Consider the following 14,954-nt stretch of genomic DNA (forward strand, 5'->3'; position numbering starts at 1 on the left):
ATTGAATTATATAGGGAAACTATTTGGTGTATTATGACCTAAACGCAAAACCAGGCCTAGTCACAAAGGTGCTGTATTTATAGAAAATCATCATTTTTTTAGTGAGATATGATGCGTTTTGGCAAATTTCACGGAATAAATGCGTTTGTTTCACGAATTAAAGGAGCATCGTGAGTTTTTAAGAAAAAAATACGTTTTCAGAGGAAAATAAGAAAACAAATGTACAAAAACTCGTCTTGAGCATCTCAAATCGCAACAATTTGTGCTGAAAGAGCTCATGAACACGTTTTAATAGTTGTTTACTTCTTTTTCTACATAGCTTGTAACAATATTCCAGTATTTTGACCGATTGTTATTATTTAGGGTAATCGTTTTACGCCTGAACGCCCGTTATAAATCAAAGCTCCGAACGCGAAAGCCACATGGCTTATCAGGCGTTACAATAAAATGCATTTTCAAGCATTTCTACGTGAAAGATCGGTCTGAAAATTGGCATGCACATAGAAAATAGGTTTATAAGTATCGAGAAGAGCTTATTTTTAGCGATGTTAACAGTAAACGTTGTCTTATAGGTTACAATACACTAAATGATCGCTTCATGTAGGGCTGTACTCTCTAAAAAAATATCATAGTTGACAGGAAGGCATGTTTTACACTTTTTACCATTATTCAGGTGTTATCTTGCGGAGATAATGGTAGGGCATGAATAGGTGTTCACTACTGAATCCCTGAAATATGATACACTTGAAGACTATAGTAAACCATTGTACTAGAAAAGGTTACATTCCACTAAGAAACGGCCGAAAAAAAAAGTTGCAAAAACAGTCGATTTTGATTTGTGTCAAGTTCTTTCTTGCATTGTACATGACATATCTTTTTTATTGCATAAATCGATTCCGCTTAGAATTGCCTTTAAGAAAAGGTATGGTTATGGGGGTCTCTATGTGCAAAATGTTGCATTTATTTTCGCTCAAAGTTGTCGCTTTTACATTGAATTATATAGGGAAACTATTTGGTGTATTATGACCTAAACGCAAAACCAGGCCTAGTCACAAAGGTGCTGTATTTATAGAAAATCATCATTTTTTTAGTGAGATATGATGCGTTTTGGCAAATTTCACGGAATAAATGCGTTTGTTTCACGAATTAAAGGAGCATCGTGAGTTTTTAAGAAAAAAATACGTTTTCAGAGGAAAATAAGAAAACAAATGTACAAAAACTCGTCTTGAGCATCTCAAATCGCAACAATTTGTGCTGAAAGAGCTCATGAACACGTTTTAATAGTTGTTTACTTCTTTTTCTACATAGCTTGTAACAATATTCCAGTATTTTGACCGATTGTTATTATTTAGGGTAATCGTTTTACGCCTGAACGCCCGTTATAAATCAAAGCTCCGAACGCGAAAGCCACATGGCTTATCAGGCGTTACAATAAAATGCATTTTCAAGCATTTCTACGTGAAAGATCGGTCTGAAAATTGGCATGCACATAGAAAATAGGTTTATAAGTATCGAGAAGAGCTTATTTTTAGCGATGTTAACAGTAAACGTTGTCTTATAGGTTACAATACACTAAATGATCGCTTCATGTAGGGCTGTACTCTCTAAAAAAATATCATAGTTGACAGGAAGGCATGTTTTACACTTTTTACCATTATTCAGGTGTTATCTTGCGGAGATAATGGTAGGGCATGAATAGGTGTTCACTACTGAATCCCTGAAATATGATACACTTGAAGACTATAGTAAACCATTGTACTAGAAAAGGTTACATTCCACTAAGAAACGGCCGAAAAAAAAAGTTGCAAAAACAGTCGATTTTGATTTGTGTCAAGTTCTTTCTTGCATTGTACATGACATATCTTTTTTATTGCATAAATCGATTCCGCTTAGAATTGCCTTTAAGAAAAGGTATGGTTATGGGGGTCTCTATGTGCAAAATGTTGCATTTATTTTCGCTCAAAGTTGTCGCTTTTACATTGAATTATATAGGGAAACTATTTGGTGTATTATGACCTAAACGCAAAACCAGGCCTAGTCACAAAGGTGCTGTATTTATAGAAAATCATCATTTTTTTAGTGAGATATGATGCGTTTTGGCAAATTTCACGGAATAAATGCGTTTGTTTCACGAATTAAAGGAGCATCGTGAGTTTTTAAGAAAAAAATACGTTTTCAGAGGAAAATAAGAAAACAAATGTACAAAAACTCGTCTTGAGCATCTCAAATCGCAACAATTTGTGCTGAAAGAGCTCATGAACACGTTTTAATAGTTGTTTACTTCTTTTTCTACATAGCTTGTAACAATATTCCAGTATTTTGACCGATTGTTATTATTTAGGGTAATCGTTTTACGCCTGAACGCCCGTTATAAATCAAAGCTCCGAACGCGAAAGCCACATGGCTTATCAGGCGTTACAATAAAATGCATTTTCAAGCATTTCTACGTGAAAGATCGGTCTGAAAATTGGCATGCACATAGAAAATAGGTTTATAAGTATCGAGAAGAGCTTATTTTTAGCGATGTTAACAGTAAACGTTGTCTTATAGGTTACAATACACTAAATGATCGCTTCATGTAGGGCTGTACTCTCTAAAAAAATATCATAGTTGACAGGAAGGCATGTTTTACACTTTTTACCATTATTCAGGTGTTATCTTGCGGAGATAATGGTAGGGCATGAATAGGTGTTCACTACTGAATCCCTGAAATATGATACACTTGAAGACTATAGTAAACCATTGTACTAGAAAAGGTTACATTCCACTAAGAAACGGCCGAAAAAAAAAGTTGCAAAAACAGTCGATTTTGATTTGTGTCAAGTTCTTTCTTGCATTGTACATGACATATCTTTTTTATTGCATAAATCGATTCCGCTTAGAATTGCCTTTAAGAAAAGGTATGGTTATGGGGGTCTCTATGTGCAAAATGTTGCATTTATTTTCGCTCAAAGTTGTCGCTTTTACATTGAATTATATAGGGAAACTATTTGGTGTATTATGACCTAAACGCAAAACCAGGCCTAGTCACAAAGGTGCTGTATTTATAGAAAATCATCATTTTTTTAGTGAGATATGATGCGTTTTGGCAAATTTCACGGAATAAATGCGTTTGTTTCACGAATTAAAGGAGCATCGTGAGTTTTTAAGAAAAAAATACGTTTTCAGAGGAAAATAAGAAAACAAATGTACAAAAACTCGTCTTGAGCATCTCAAATCGCAACAATTTGTGCTGAAAGAGCTCATGAACACGTTTTAATAGTTGTTTACTTCTTTTTCTACATAGCTTGTAACAATATTCCAGTATTTTGACCGATTGTTATTATTTAGGGTAATCGTTTTACGCCTGAACGCCCGTTATAAATCAAAGCTCCGAACGCGAAAGCCACATGGCTTATCAGGCGTTACAATAAAATGCATTTTCAAGCATTTCTACGTGAAAGATCGGTCTGAAAATTGGCATGCACATAGAAAATAGGTTTATAAGTATCGAGAAGAGCTTATTTTTAGCGATGTTAACAGTAAACGTTGTCTTATAGGTTACAATACACTAAATGATCGCTTCATGTAGGGCTGTACTCTCTAAAAAAATATCATAGTTGACAGGAAGGCATGTTTTACACTTTTTACCATTATTCAGGTGTTATCTTGCGGAGATAATGGTAGGGCATGAATAGGTGTTCACTACTGAATCCCTGAAATATGATACACTTGAAGACTATAGTAAACCATTGTACTAGAAAAGGTTACATTCCACTAAGAAACGGCCGAAAAAAAAAGTTGCAAAAACAGTCGATTTTGATTTGTGTCAAGTTCTTTCTTGCATTGTACATGACATATCTTTTTTATTGCATAAATCGATTCCGCTTAGAATTGCCTTTAAGAAAAGGTATGGTTATGGGGGTCTCTATGTGCAAAATGTTGCATTTATTTTCGCTCAAAGTTGTCGCTTTTACATTGAATTATATAGGGAAACTATTTGGTGTATTATGACCTAAACGCAAAACCAGGCCTAGTCACAAAGGTGCTGTATTTATAGAAAATCATCATTTTTTTAGTGAGATATGATGCGTTTTGGCAAATTTCACGGAATAAATGCGTTTGTTTCACGAATTAAAGGAGCATCGTGAGTTTTTAAGAAAAAAATACGTTTTCAGAGGAAAATAAGAAAACAAATGTACAAAAACTCGTCTTGAGCATCTCAAATCGCAACAATTTGTGCTGAAAGAGCTCATGAACACGTTTTAATAGTTGTTTACTTCTTTTTCTACATAGCTTGTAACAATATTCCAGTATTTTGACCGATTGTTATTATTTAGGGTAATCGTTTTACGCCTGAACGCCCGTTATAAATCAAAGCTCCGAACGCGAAAGCCACATGGCTTATCAGGCGTTACAATAAAATGCATTTTCAAGCATTTCTACGTGAAAGATCGGTCTGAAAATTGGCATGCACATAGAAAATAGGTTTATAAGTATCGAGAAGAGCTTATTTTTAGCGATGTTAACAGTAAACGTTGTCTTATAGGTTACAATACACTAAATGATCGCTTCATGTAGGGCTGTACTCTCTAAAAAAATATCATAGTTGACAGGAAGGCATGTTTTACACTTTTTACCATTATTCAGGTGTTATCTTGCGGAGATAATGGTAGGGCATGAATAGGTGTTCACTACTGAATCCCTGAAATATGATACACTTGAAGACTATAGTAAACCATTGTACTAGAAAAGGTTACATTCCACTAAGAAACGGCCGAAAAAAAAAGTTGCAAAAACAGTCGATTTTGATTTGTGTCAAGTTCTTTCTTGCATTGTACATGACATATCTTTTTTATTGCATAAATCGATTCCGCTTAGAATTGCCTTTAAGAAAAGGTATGGTTATGGGGGTCTCTATGTGCAAAATGTTGCATTTATTTTCGCTCAAAGTTGTCGCTTTTACATTGAATTATATAGGGAAACTATTTGGTGTATTATGACCTAAACGCAAAACCAGGCCTAGTCACAAAGGTGCTGTATTTATAGAAAATCATCATTTTTTTAGTGAGATATGATGCGTTTTGGCAAATTTCACGGAATAAATGCGTTTGTTTCACGAATTAAAGGAGCATCGTGAGTTTTTAAGAAAAAAATACGTTTTCAGAGGAAAATAAGAAAACAAATGTACAAAAACTCGTCTTGAGCATCTCAAATCGCAACAATTTGTGCTGAAAGAGCTCATGAACACGTTTTAATAGTTGTTTACTTCTTTTTCTACATAGCTTGTAACAATATTCCAGTATTTTGACCGATTGTTATTATTTAGGGTAATCGTTTTACGCCTGAACGCCCGTTATAAATCAAAGCTCCGAACGCGAAAGCCACATGGCTTATCAGGCGTTACAATAAAATGCATTTTCAAGCATTTCTACGTGAAAGATCGGTCTGAAAATTGGCATGCACATAGAAAATAGGTTTATAAGTATCGAGAAGAGCTTATTTTTAGCGATGTTAACAGTAAACGTTGTCTTATAGGTTACAATACACTAAATGATCGCTTCATGTAGGGCTGTACTCTCTAAAAAAATATCATAGTTGACAGGAAGGCATGTTTTACACTTTTTACCATTATTCAGGTGTTATCTTGCGGAGATAATGGTAGGGCATGAATAGGTGTTCACTACTGAATCCCTGAAATATGATACACTTGAAGACTATAGTAAACCATTGTACTAGAAAAGGTTACATTCCACTAAGAAACGGCCGAAAAAAAAAGTTGCAAAAACAGTCGATTTTGATTTGTGTCAAGTTCTTTCTTGCATTGTACATGACATATCTTTTTTATTGCATAAATCGATTCCGCTTAGAATTGCCTTTAAGAAAAGGTATGGTTATGGGGGTCTCTATGTGCAAAATGTTGCATTTATTTTCGCTCAAAGTTGTCGCTTTTACATTGAATTATATAGGGAAACTATTTGGTGTATTATGACCTAAACGCAAAACCAGGCCTAGTCACAAAGGTGCTGTATTTATAGAAAATCATCATTTTTTTAGTGAGATATGATGCGTTTTGGCAAATTTCACGGAATAAATGCGTTTGTTTCACGAATTAAAGGAGCATCGTGAGTTTTTAAGAAAAAAAATACGTTTTCAGAGGAAAATAAGAAAACAAATGTACAAAAACTCGTCTTGAGCATCTCAAATCGCAACAATTTGTGCTGAAAGAGCTCATGAACACGTTTTAATAGTTGTTTACTTCTTTTTCTACATAGCTTGTAACAATATTCCAGTATTTTGACCGATTGTTATTATTTAGGGTAATCGTTTTACGCCTGAACGCCCGTTATAAATCAAAGCTCCGAACGCGAAAGCCACATGGCTTATCAGGCGTTACAATAAAATGCATTTTCAAGCATTTCTACGTGAAAGATCGGTCTGAAAATTGGCATGCACATAGAAAATAGGTTTATAAGTATCGAGAAGAGCTTATTTTTAGCGATGTTAACAGTAAACGTTGTCTTATAGGTTACAATACACTAAATGATCGCTTCATGTAGGGCTGTACTCTCTAAAAAAATATCATAGTTGACAGGAAGGCATGTTTTACACTTTTTACCATTATTCAGGTGTTATCTTGCGGAGATAATGGTAGGGCATGAATAGGTGTTCACTACTGAATCCCTGAAATATGATACACTTGAAGACTATAGTAAACCATTGTACTAGAAAAGGTTACATTCCACTAAGAAACGGCCGAAAAAAAAAGTTGCAAAAACAGTCGATTTTGATTTGTGTCAAGTTCTTTCTTGCATTGTACATGACATATCTTTTTTATTGCATAAATCGATTCCGCTTAGAATTGCCTTTAAGAAAAGGTATGGTTATGGGGGTCTCTATGTGCAAAATGTTGCATTTATTTTCGCTCAAAGTTGTCGCTTTTACATTGAATTATATAGGGAAACTATTTGGTGTATTATGACCTAAACGCAAAACCAGGCCTAGTCACAAAGGTGCTGTATTTATAGAAAATCATCATTTTTTTAGTGAGATATGATGCGTTTTGGCAAATTTCACGGAATAAATGCGTTTGTTTCACGAATTAAAGGAGCATCGTGAGTTTTTAAGAAAAAAATACGTTTTCAGAGGAAAATAAGAAAACAAATGTACAAAAACTCGTCTTGAGCATCTCAAATCGCAACAATTTGTGCTGAAAGAGCTCATGAACACGTTTTAATAGTTGTTTACTTCTTTTTCTACATAGCTTGTAACAATATTCCAGTATTTTGACCGATTGTTATTATTTAGGGTAATCGTTTTACGCCTGAACGCCCGTTATAAATCAAAGCTCCGAACGCGAAAGCCACATGGCTTATCAGGCGTTACAATAAAATGCATTTTCAAGCATTTCTACGTGAAAGATCGGTCTGAAAATTGGCATGCACATAGAAAATAGGTTTATAAGTATCGAGAAGAGCTTATTTTTAGCGATGTTAACAGTAAACGTTGTCTTATAGGTTACAATACACTAAATGATCGCTTCATGTAGGGCTGTACTCTCTAAAAAAATATCATAGTTGACAGGAAGGCATGTTTTACACTTTTTACCATTATTCAGGTGTTATCTTGCGGAGATAATGGTAGGGCATGAATAGGTGTTCACTACTGAATCCCTGAAATATGATACACTTGAAGACTATAGTAAACCATTGTACTAGAAAAGGTTACATTCCACTAAGAAACGGCCGAAAAAAAAAGTTGCAAAAACAGTCGATTTTGATTTGTGTCAAGTTCTTTCTTGCATTGTACATGACATATCTTTTTTATTGCATAAATCGATTCCGCTTAGAATTGCCTTTAAGAAAAGGTATGGTTATGGGGGTCTCTATGTGCAAAATGTTGCATTTATTTTCGCTCAAAGTTGTCGCTTTTACATTGAATTATATAGGGAAACTATTTGGTGTATTATGACCTAAACGCAAAACCAGGCCTAGTCACAAAGGTGCTGTATTTATAGAAAATCATCATTTTTTTAGTGAGATATGATGCGTTTTGGCAAATTTCACGGAATAAATGCGTTTGTTTCACGAATTAAAGGAGCATCGTGAGTTTTTAAGAAAAAAATACGTTTTCAGAGGAAAATAAGAAAACAAATGTACAAAAACTCGTCTTGAGCATCTCAAATCGCAACAATTTGTGCTGAAAGAGCTCATGAACACGTTTTAATAGTTGTTTACTTCTTTTTCTACATAGCTTGTAACAATATTCCAGTATTTTGACCGATTGTTATTATTTAGGGTAATCGTTTTACGCCTGAACGCCCGTTATAAATCAAAGCTCCGAACGCGAAAGCCACATGGCTTATCAGGCGTTACAATAAAATGCATTTTCAAGCATTTCTACGTGAAAGATCGGTCTGAAAATTGGCATGCACATAGAAAATAGGTTTATAAGTATCGAGAAGAGCTTATTTTTAGCGATGTTAACAGTAAACGTTGTCTTATAGGTTACAATACACTAAATGATCGCTTCATGTAGGGCTGTACTCTCTAAAAAAATATCATAGTTGACAGGAAGGCATGTTTTACACTTTTTACCATTATTCAGGTGTTATCTTGCGGAGATAATGGTAGGGCATGAATAGGTGTTCACTACTGAATCCCTGAAATATGATACACTTGAAGACTATAGTAAACCATTGTACTAGAAAAGGTTACATTCCACTAAGAAACGGCCGAAAAAAAAAGTTGCAAAAACAGTCGATTTTGATTTGTGTCAAGTTCTTTCTTGCATTGTACATGACATATCTTTTTTATTGCATAAATCGATTCCGCTTAGAATTGCCTTTAAGAAAAGGTATGGTTATGGGGGTCTCTATGTGCAAAATGTTGCATTTATTTTCGCTCAAAGTTGTCGCTTTTACATTGAATTATATAGGGAAACTATTTGGTGTATTATGACCTAAACGCAAAACCAGGCCTAGTCACAAAGGTGCTGTATTTATAGAAAATCATCATTTTTTTAGTGAGATATGATGCGTTTTGGCAAATTTCACGGAATAAATGCGTTTGTTTCACGAATTAAAGGAGCATCGTGAGTTTTTAAGAAAAAAATACGTTTTCAGAGGAAAATAAGAAAACAAATGTACAAAAACTCGTCTTGAGCATCTCAAATCGCAACAATTTGTGCTGAAAGAGCTCATGAACACGTTTTAATAGTTGTTTACTTCTTTTTCTACATAGCTTGTAACAATATTCCAGTATTTTGACCGATTGTTATTATTTAGGGTAATCGTTTTACGCCTGAACGCCCGTTATAAATCAAAGCTCCGAACGCGAAAGCCACATGGCTTATCAGGCGTTACAATAAAATGCATTTTCAAGCATTTCTACGTGAAAGATCGGTCTGAAAATTGGCATGCACATAGAAAATAGGTTTATAAGTATCGAGAAGTAGCTTATTTTTAGCGATGTTAACAGTAAACGTTGTCTTATAGGTTACAATACACTAAATGATCGCTTCATGTAGGGCTGTACTCTCTAAAAAAATATCATAGTTGACAGGAAGGCATGTTTTACACTTTTTACCATTATTCAGGTGTTATCTTGCGGAGATAATGGTAGGGCATGAATAGGTGTTCACTACTGAATCCCTGAAATATGATACACTTGAAGACTATAGTAAACCATTGTACTAGAAAAGGTTACATTCCACTAAGAAACGGCCGAAAAAAAAAGTTGCAAAAACAGTCGATTTTGATTTGTGTCAAGTTCTTTCTTGCATTGTACATGACATATCTTTTTTATTGCATAAATCGATTCCGCTTAGAATTGCCTTTAAGAAAAGGTATGGTTATGGGGGTCTCTATGTGCAAAATGTTGCATTTATTTTCGCTCAAAGTTGTCGCTTTTACATTGAATTATATAGGGAAACTATTTGGTGTATTATGACCTAAACGCAAAACCAGGCCTAGTCACAAAGGTGCTGTATTTATAGAAAATCATCATTTTTTTAGTGAGATATGATGCGTTTTGGCAAATTTCACGGAATAAATGCGTTTGTTTCACGAATTAAAGGAGCATCGTGAGTTTTTAAGAAAAAAATACGTTTTCAGAGGAAAATAAGAAAACAAATGTACAAAAACTCGTCTTGAGCATCTCAAATCGCAACAATTTGTGCTGAAAGAGCTCATGAACACGTTTTAATAGTTGTTTACTTCTTTTTCTACATAGCTTGTAACAATATTCCAGTATTTTGACCGATTGTTATTATTTAGGGTAATCGTTTACGCCTGAACGCCCGTTATAAATCAAAGCTCCGAACGCGAAAGCCACATGGCTTATCAGGCGTTACAATAAAATGCATTTTCAAGCATTTCTACGTGAAAGATCGGTCTGAAAATTGGCATGCACATAGAAAATAGGTTTATAAGTATCGAGAAGTAGCTTATTTTTAGCGATGTTAACAGTAAACGTTGTCTTATAGGTTACAATACACTAAATGATCGCTTCATGTAGGGCTGTACTCTCTAAAAAAATATCATAGTTGACAGGAAGGCATGTTTTACACTTTTTACCATTATTCAGGTGTTATCTTGCGGAGATAATGGTAGGGCATGAATAGGTGTTCACTACTGAATCCCTGAAATATGATACACTTGAAGACTATAGTAAACCATTGTACTAGAAAAGGTTACATTCCACTAAGAAACGGCCGAAAAAAAAAGTTGCAAAAACAGTCGATTTTGATTTGTGTCAAGTTCTTTCTTGCATTGTACATGACATATCTTTTTATTGCATAAATCGATTCCGCTTAGAATTGCCTTTAAGAAAAGGTATGGTTATGGGGGTCTCTATGTGCAAAATGTTGCATTTATTTTCGCTCAAAGTTGTCGCTTTTACATTGAATTATATAGGGAAACTATTTGGTGTATTATGACCTAAACGCAAAACCAGGCCTAGTCACAAAGGTGCTGTATTTATAGAAAATCATCATTTTTTTAGTGAGATATGATGCGTTTTGGCAAATTTCACGGAATAAATGCGTTTGTTTCACGAATTAAAGGAGCATCGTGAGTTTTTAAGAAAAAAATACGTTTTCAGAGGAAAATAAGAAAACAAATGTACAAAAACTCGTCTTGAGCATCTCAAATCGCAACAATTTGTGCTGAAAGAGCTCATGAACACGTTTTAATAGTTGTTTACTTCTTTTTCTACATAGCTTGTAACAATATTCCAGTATTTTGACCGATTGTTATTATTTAGGGTAATCGTTTTACGCCTGAACGCCCGTTATAAATCAAAGCTCCGAACGCGAAAGCCACATGGCTTATCAGGCGTTACAATAAAATGCATTTTCAAGCATTTCTACGTGAAAGATCGGTCTGAAAATTGGCATGCACATAGAAAATAGGTTTATAAGTATCGAGAAGAGCTTATTTTTCGCGATGTTAACAGTAAACGTTGTCTTATAGGTTACAATACACTAAATGATCGCTTCATGTAGGGCTGTACTCTCTAAAAAAATATCATAGTTGACAGGAAGGCATGTTTTACACTTTTTACCATTATTCAGGTGTTATCTTGCGGAGATAATGGTAGGGCATGAATAGGTGTTCACTACTGAATCCCTGAAATATGATACACTTGAAGACTATAGTAAACCATTGTACTAGAAAAGGTTACATTCCACTAAGAAACGGCCGAAAAAAAAAGTTGCAAAAACAGTCGATTTTGATTTGTGTCAAGTTCTTTCTTGCATTGTACATGACATATCTTTTTTATTGCATAAATCGATTCCGCTTAGAATTGCCTTTAAGAAAAGGTATGGTTATGGGGGTCTCTATGTGCAAAATGTTGCATTTATTTTCGCTCAAAGTTGTCGCTTTTACATTGAATTATATAGGGAAACTATTTGGTGTATTATGACCTAAACGCAAAACCAGGCCTAGTCACAAAGGTGCTGTATTTATAGAAAATCATCATTTTTTTAGTGAGATATGATGCGTTTTGGCAAAATTTCACGGAATAAATGCGTTTGTTTCACGAATTAAAGGAGCATCGTGAGTTTTTAAGAAAAAAATACGTTTTCAGAGGAAAATAAGAAAACAAATGTACAAAAACTCGTCTTGAGCATCTCAAATCGCAACAATTTGTGCTGAAAGAGCTCATGAACACGTTTTAATAGTTGTTTACTTCTTTTTCTACATAGCTTGTAACAATATTCCAGTATTTTGACCGATTGTTATTATTTAGGGTAATCGTTTTACGCCTGAACGCCCGTTATAAATCAAAGCTCCGAACGCGAAAGCCACATGGCTTATCAGGCGTTACAATAAAATGCATTTTCAAGCATTTCTACGTGAAAGATCGGTCTGAAAATTGGCATGCACATAGAAAATAGGTTTATAAGTATCGAGAAGAGCTTATTTTTAGCGATGTTAACAGTAAACGTTGTCTTATAGGTTACAATACACTAAATGATCGCTTCATGTAGGGCTGTACTCTCTAAAAAAATATCATAGTTGACAGGAAGGCATGTTTTACACTTTTACCATTATTCAGGTGTTATCTTGCGGAGATAATGGTAGGGCATGAATAGGTGTTCACTACTGAATCCCTGAAATATGATACACTTGAAGACTATAGTAAACCATTGTACTAGAAAAGGTTACATTCCACTAAGAAACGGCCGAAAAAAAAAGTTGCAAAAACAGTCGATTTTGATTTGTGTCAAGTTCTTTCTTGCATTGTACATGACATATCTTTTTATTGCATAAATCGATTCCGCTTAGAATTGCCTTTAAGAAAAGGTATGGTTATGGGGGTCTCTATGTGCAAAATGTTGCATTTATTTTCGCTCAAAGTTGTCGCTTTTACATTGAATTATATAGGGAAACTATTTGGTGTATTATGACCTAAACGCAAAACCAGGCCTAGTCACAAAGGTTGCTGTATTTATAGAAAATCATCATTTTTTAGTGAGATATGATGCGTTTTGGCAAATTTCACGGAATAAATGCGTTTGTTTCACGAATTAAAGGAGCATCGTGAGTTTTTTAAGAAAAAAATTACGTTTTCAGAGGAAAATAAGAAAACAAATGTACAAAAACTCGTCTTGAGCATCTCAAATCGCAACAATTTGTGCTGAAAGAGCTCATGAACACGTTTTAATAGTTGTTTACTTCTTTTTCTACATAGCTTGTAACAATATTCCAGTATTTTGACCGATTGTTATTATTTAGGGTAATCGTTTTACGCACTGGAACGCCCGTTATAAATCAAAGCTCCGAACGCGAAAGCCACATGGCTTATCAGGCGTTACAATAAATGCATTTTCAAGCATTTCTACGTGAAAGATCGGTCTGAAAATTGGCATGCACATAGAAAATAGGTTATAAGTATCGAGAAGAGCTTATTTTAGCGATGTTAACAGTAAACGTTGTCTTATAGGTTACAATACACTAAATGATCGCTTCATGTAGGGCTGTACTCTCTAAAAAAAGATCATAGGTGACAGGAAGGCATGTTTTACCACTTTTTACCATTATTCAGGTGTTATCTTGCGGAGATAATGGTAGGGGCATGAATAGGTGTTCACTACTGAATCCCTGAAATATGATACACTTGAAGACTATAGTAAACCATTGTACTAGAAAAGGTTACATTCCACTAAGAAACGGCCGAAAAAAAAAGTTGCAAAAACAGTCGATTTGATTTGTGTCAAGTTCTTTCTTGCATTGTACATGACATATCTTTTTTATTGCATAAATCGATTCCGCTTAGAATTGCCTTTAAGAAAAGGTATGGTTATGGGGGTCTCTATGTGCAAAATGTTGCATTTATTTTCGCTCAAGTTGTCGCTTTTACATTGAATTATATAGGGAAACTATTTGGTGTATTATGACCTAAACGCAAAACCAGGCCTAGTCACAAAGGTGCTGTATTTATAGAAAATCATCATTTTTTTAGTGAGATATGATGCGTTTTTGGCAAATTTCACGGAATAAATGCGTTTGTTTCACGAATTAAAGGAGCATCGTGAGTTTTTAAGAAAAAAATACGTTTTCAGAGGAAAATAAGAAAACAAATGTACAAAAACTCGTCTTGAGCATCTCAAATCGCAACAATTTGTGCTGAAAGAGCTCATAGAACACGTTTTTAATAGTTGTTTACTTCTTTTCTACATAGCTTGTAACAATATTCCAGTATTTTGACCGATTGTTATTATTTAGGGTAATCGTTTTACGCCTGAACGCCCGTTATAAATCAAAGCTCCGAACGCGAAAGCCACATGGCTTATCAGGCGTTACAATAAATGCATTTTTCAAGCATTTCTACGTGAAAGATCGGTCTGAAAATTGGCATGCACAGAGAAAATAGGTTTATAAGTATCGAGAAGAGAGCTTATTTTTAGCGATGTTAACAGTAAACGTTGTCTTATAGGTTACAATACACTAAATGATCGCTTCATGTAGGGCTGTGTACTCTCTAAAAAAATATCATAGTTGACAGGAAGGCATGTTTTAACACTTTTTACCATTATTCAGGTGTTATCTTGCGGAGATAATGGTAGGGCATGAATAGGTGTTCACTACTGAATCCCTGAAATATGATACACTTGAAGACTATAGTAAACCATTGTACTAGAAAAGGTTACATTCCACTAAGAAACGGCCGAAAAAAAAAAGTTGCAAAAAAGTCGATTTTGATTTGTGTCAAGTTCTTTCTTGCATTGTACATGACATATCTTTTTTATTGCATAAATCGATTCCGCTTAGAATTGCCTTTAAGAAAAGGTTATGGTTATGGGGGTCCTATGTGCAAAATGGTTGCATTTATTTCGCTCAAAGTTGGTCGCTTTACATTGAATTATATAGGGAAACTATTTGGTGTATTATGACCTAAACGCAAAACCAGCCAGTCACAAAGGTGCTGTATTTATAGAAAATCATCATTTTTTAGTGAGATATGATG

The sequence above is a fragment of the Dreissena polymorpha genome, chromosome 12, assembly GCF_020536995.1.
Source record: "Dreissena polymorpha isolate Duluth1 chromosome 12, UMN_Dpol_1.0, whole genome shotgun sequence".
Lineage (NCBI taxonomy): Eukaryota > Metazoa > Mollusca > Bivalvia > Myida > Dreissenidae > Dreissena > Dreissena polymorpha.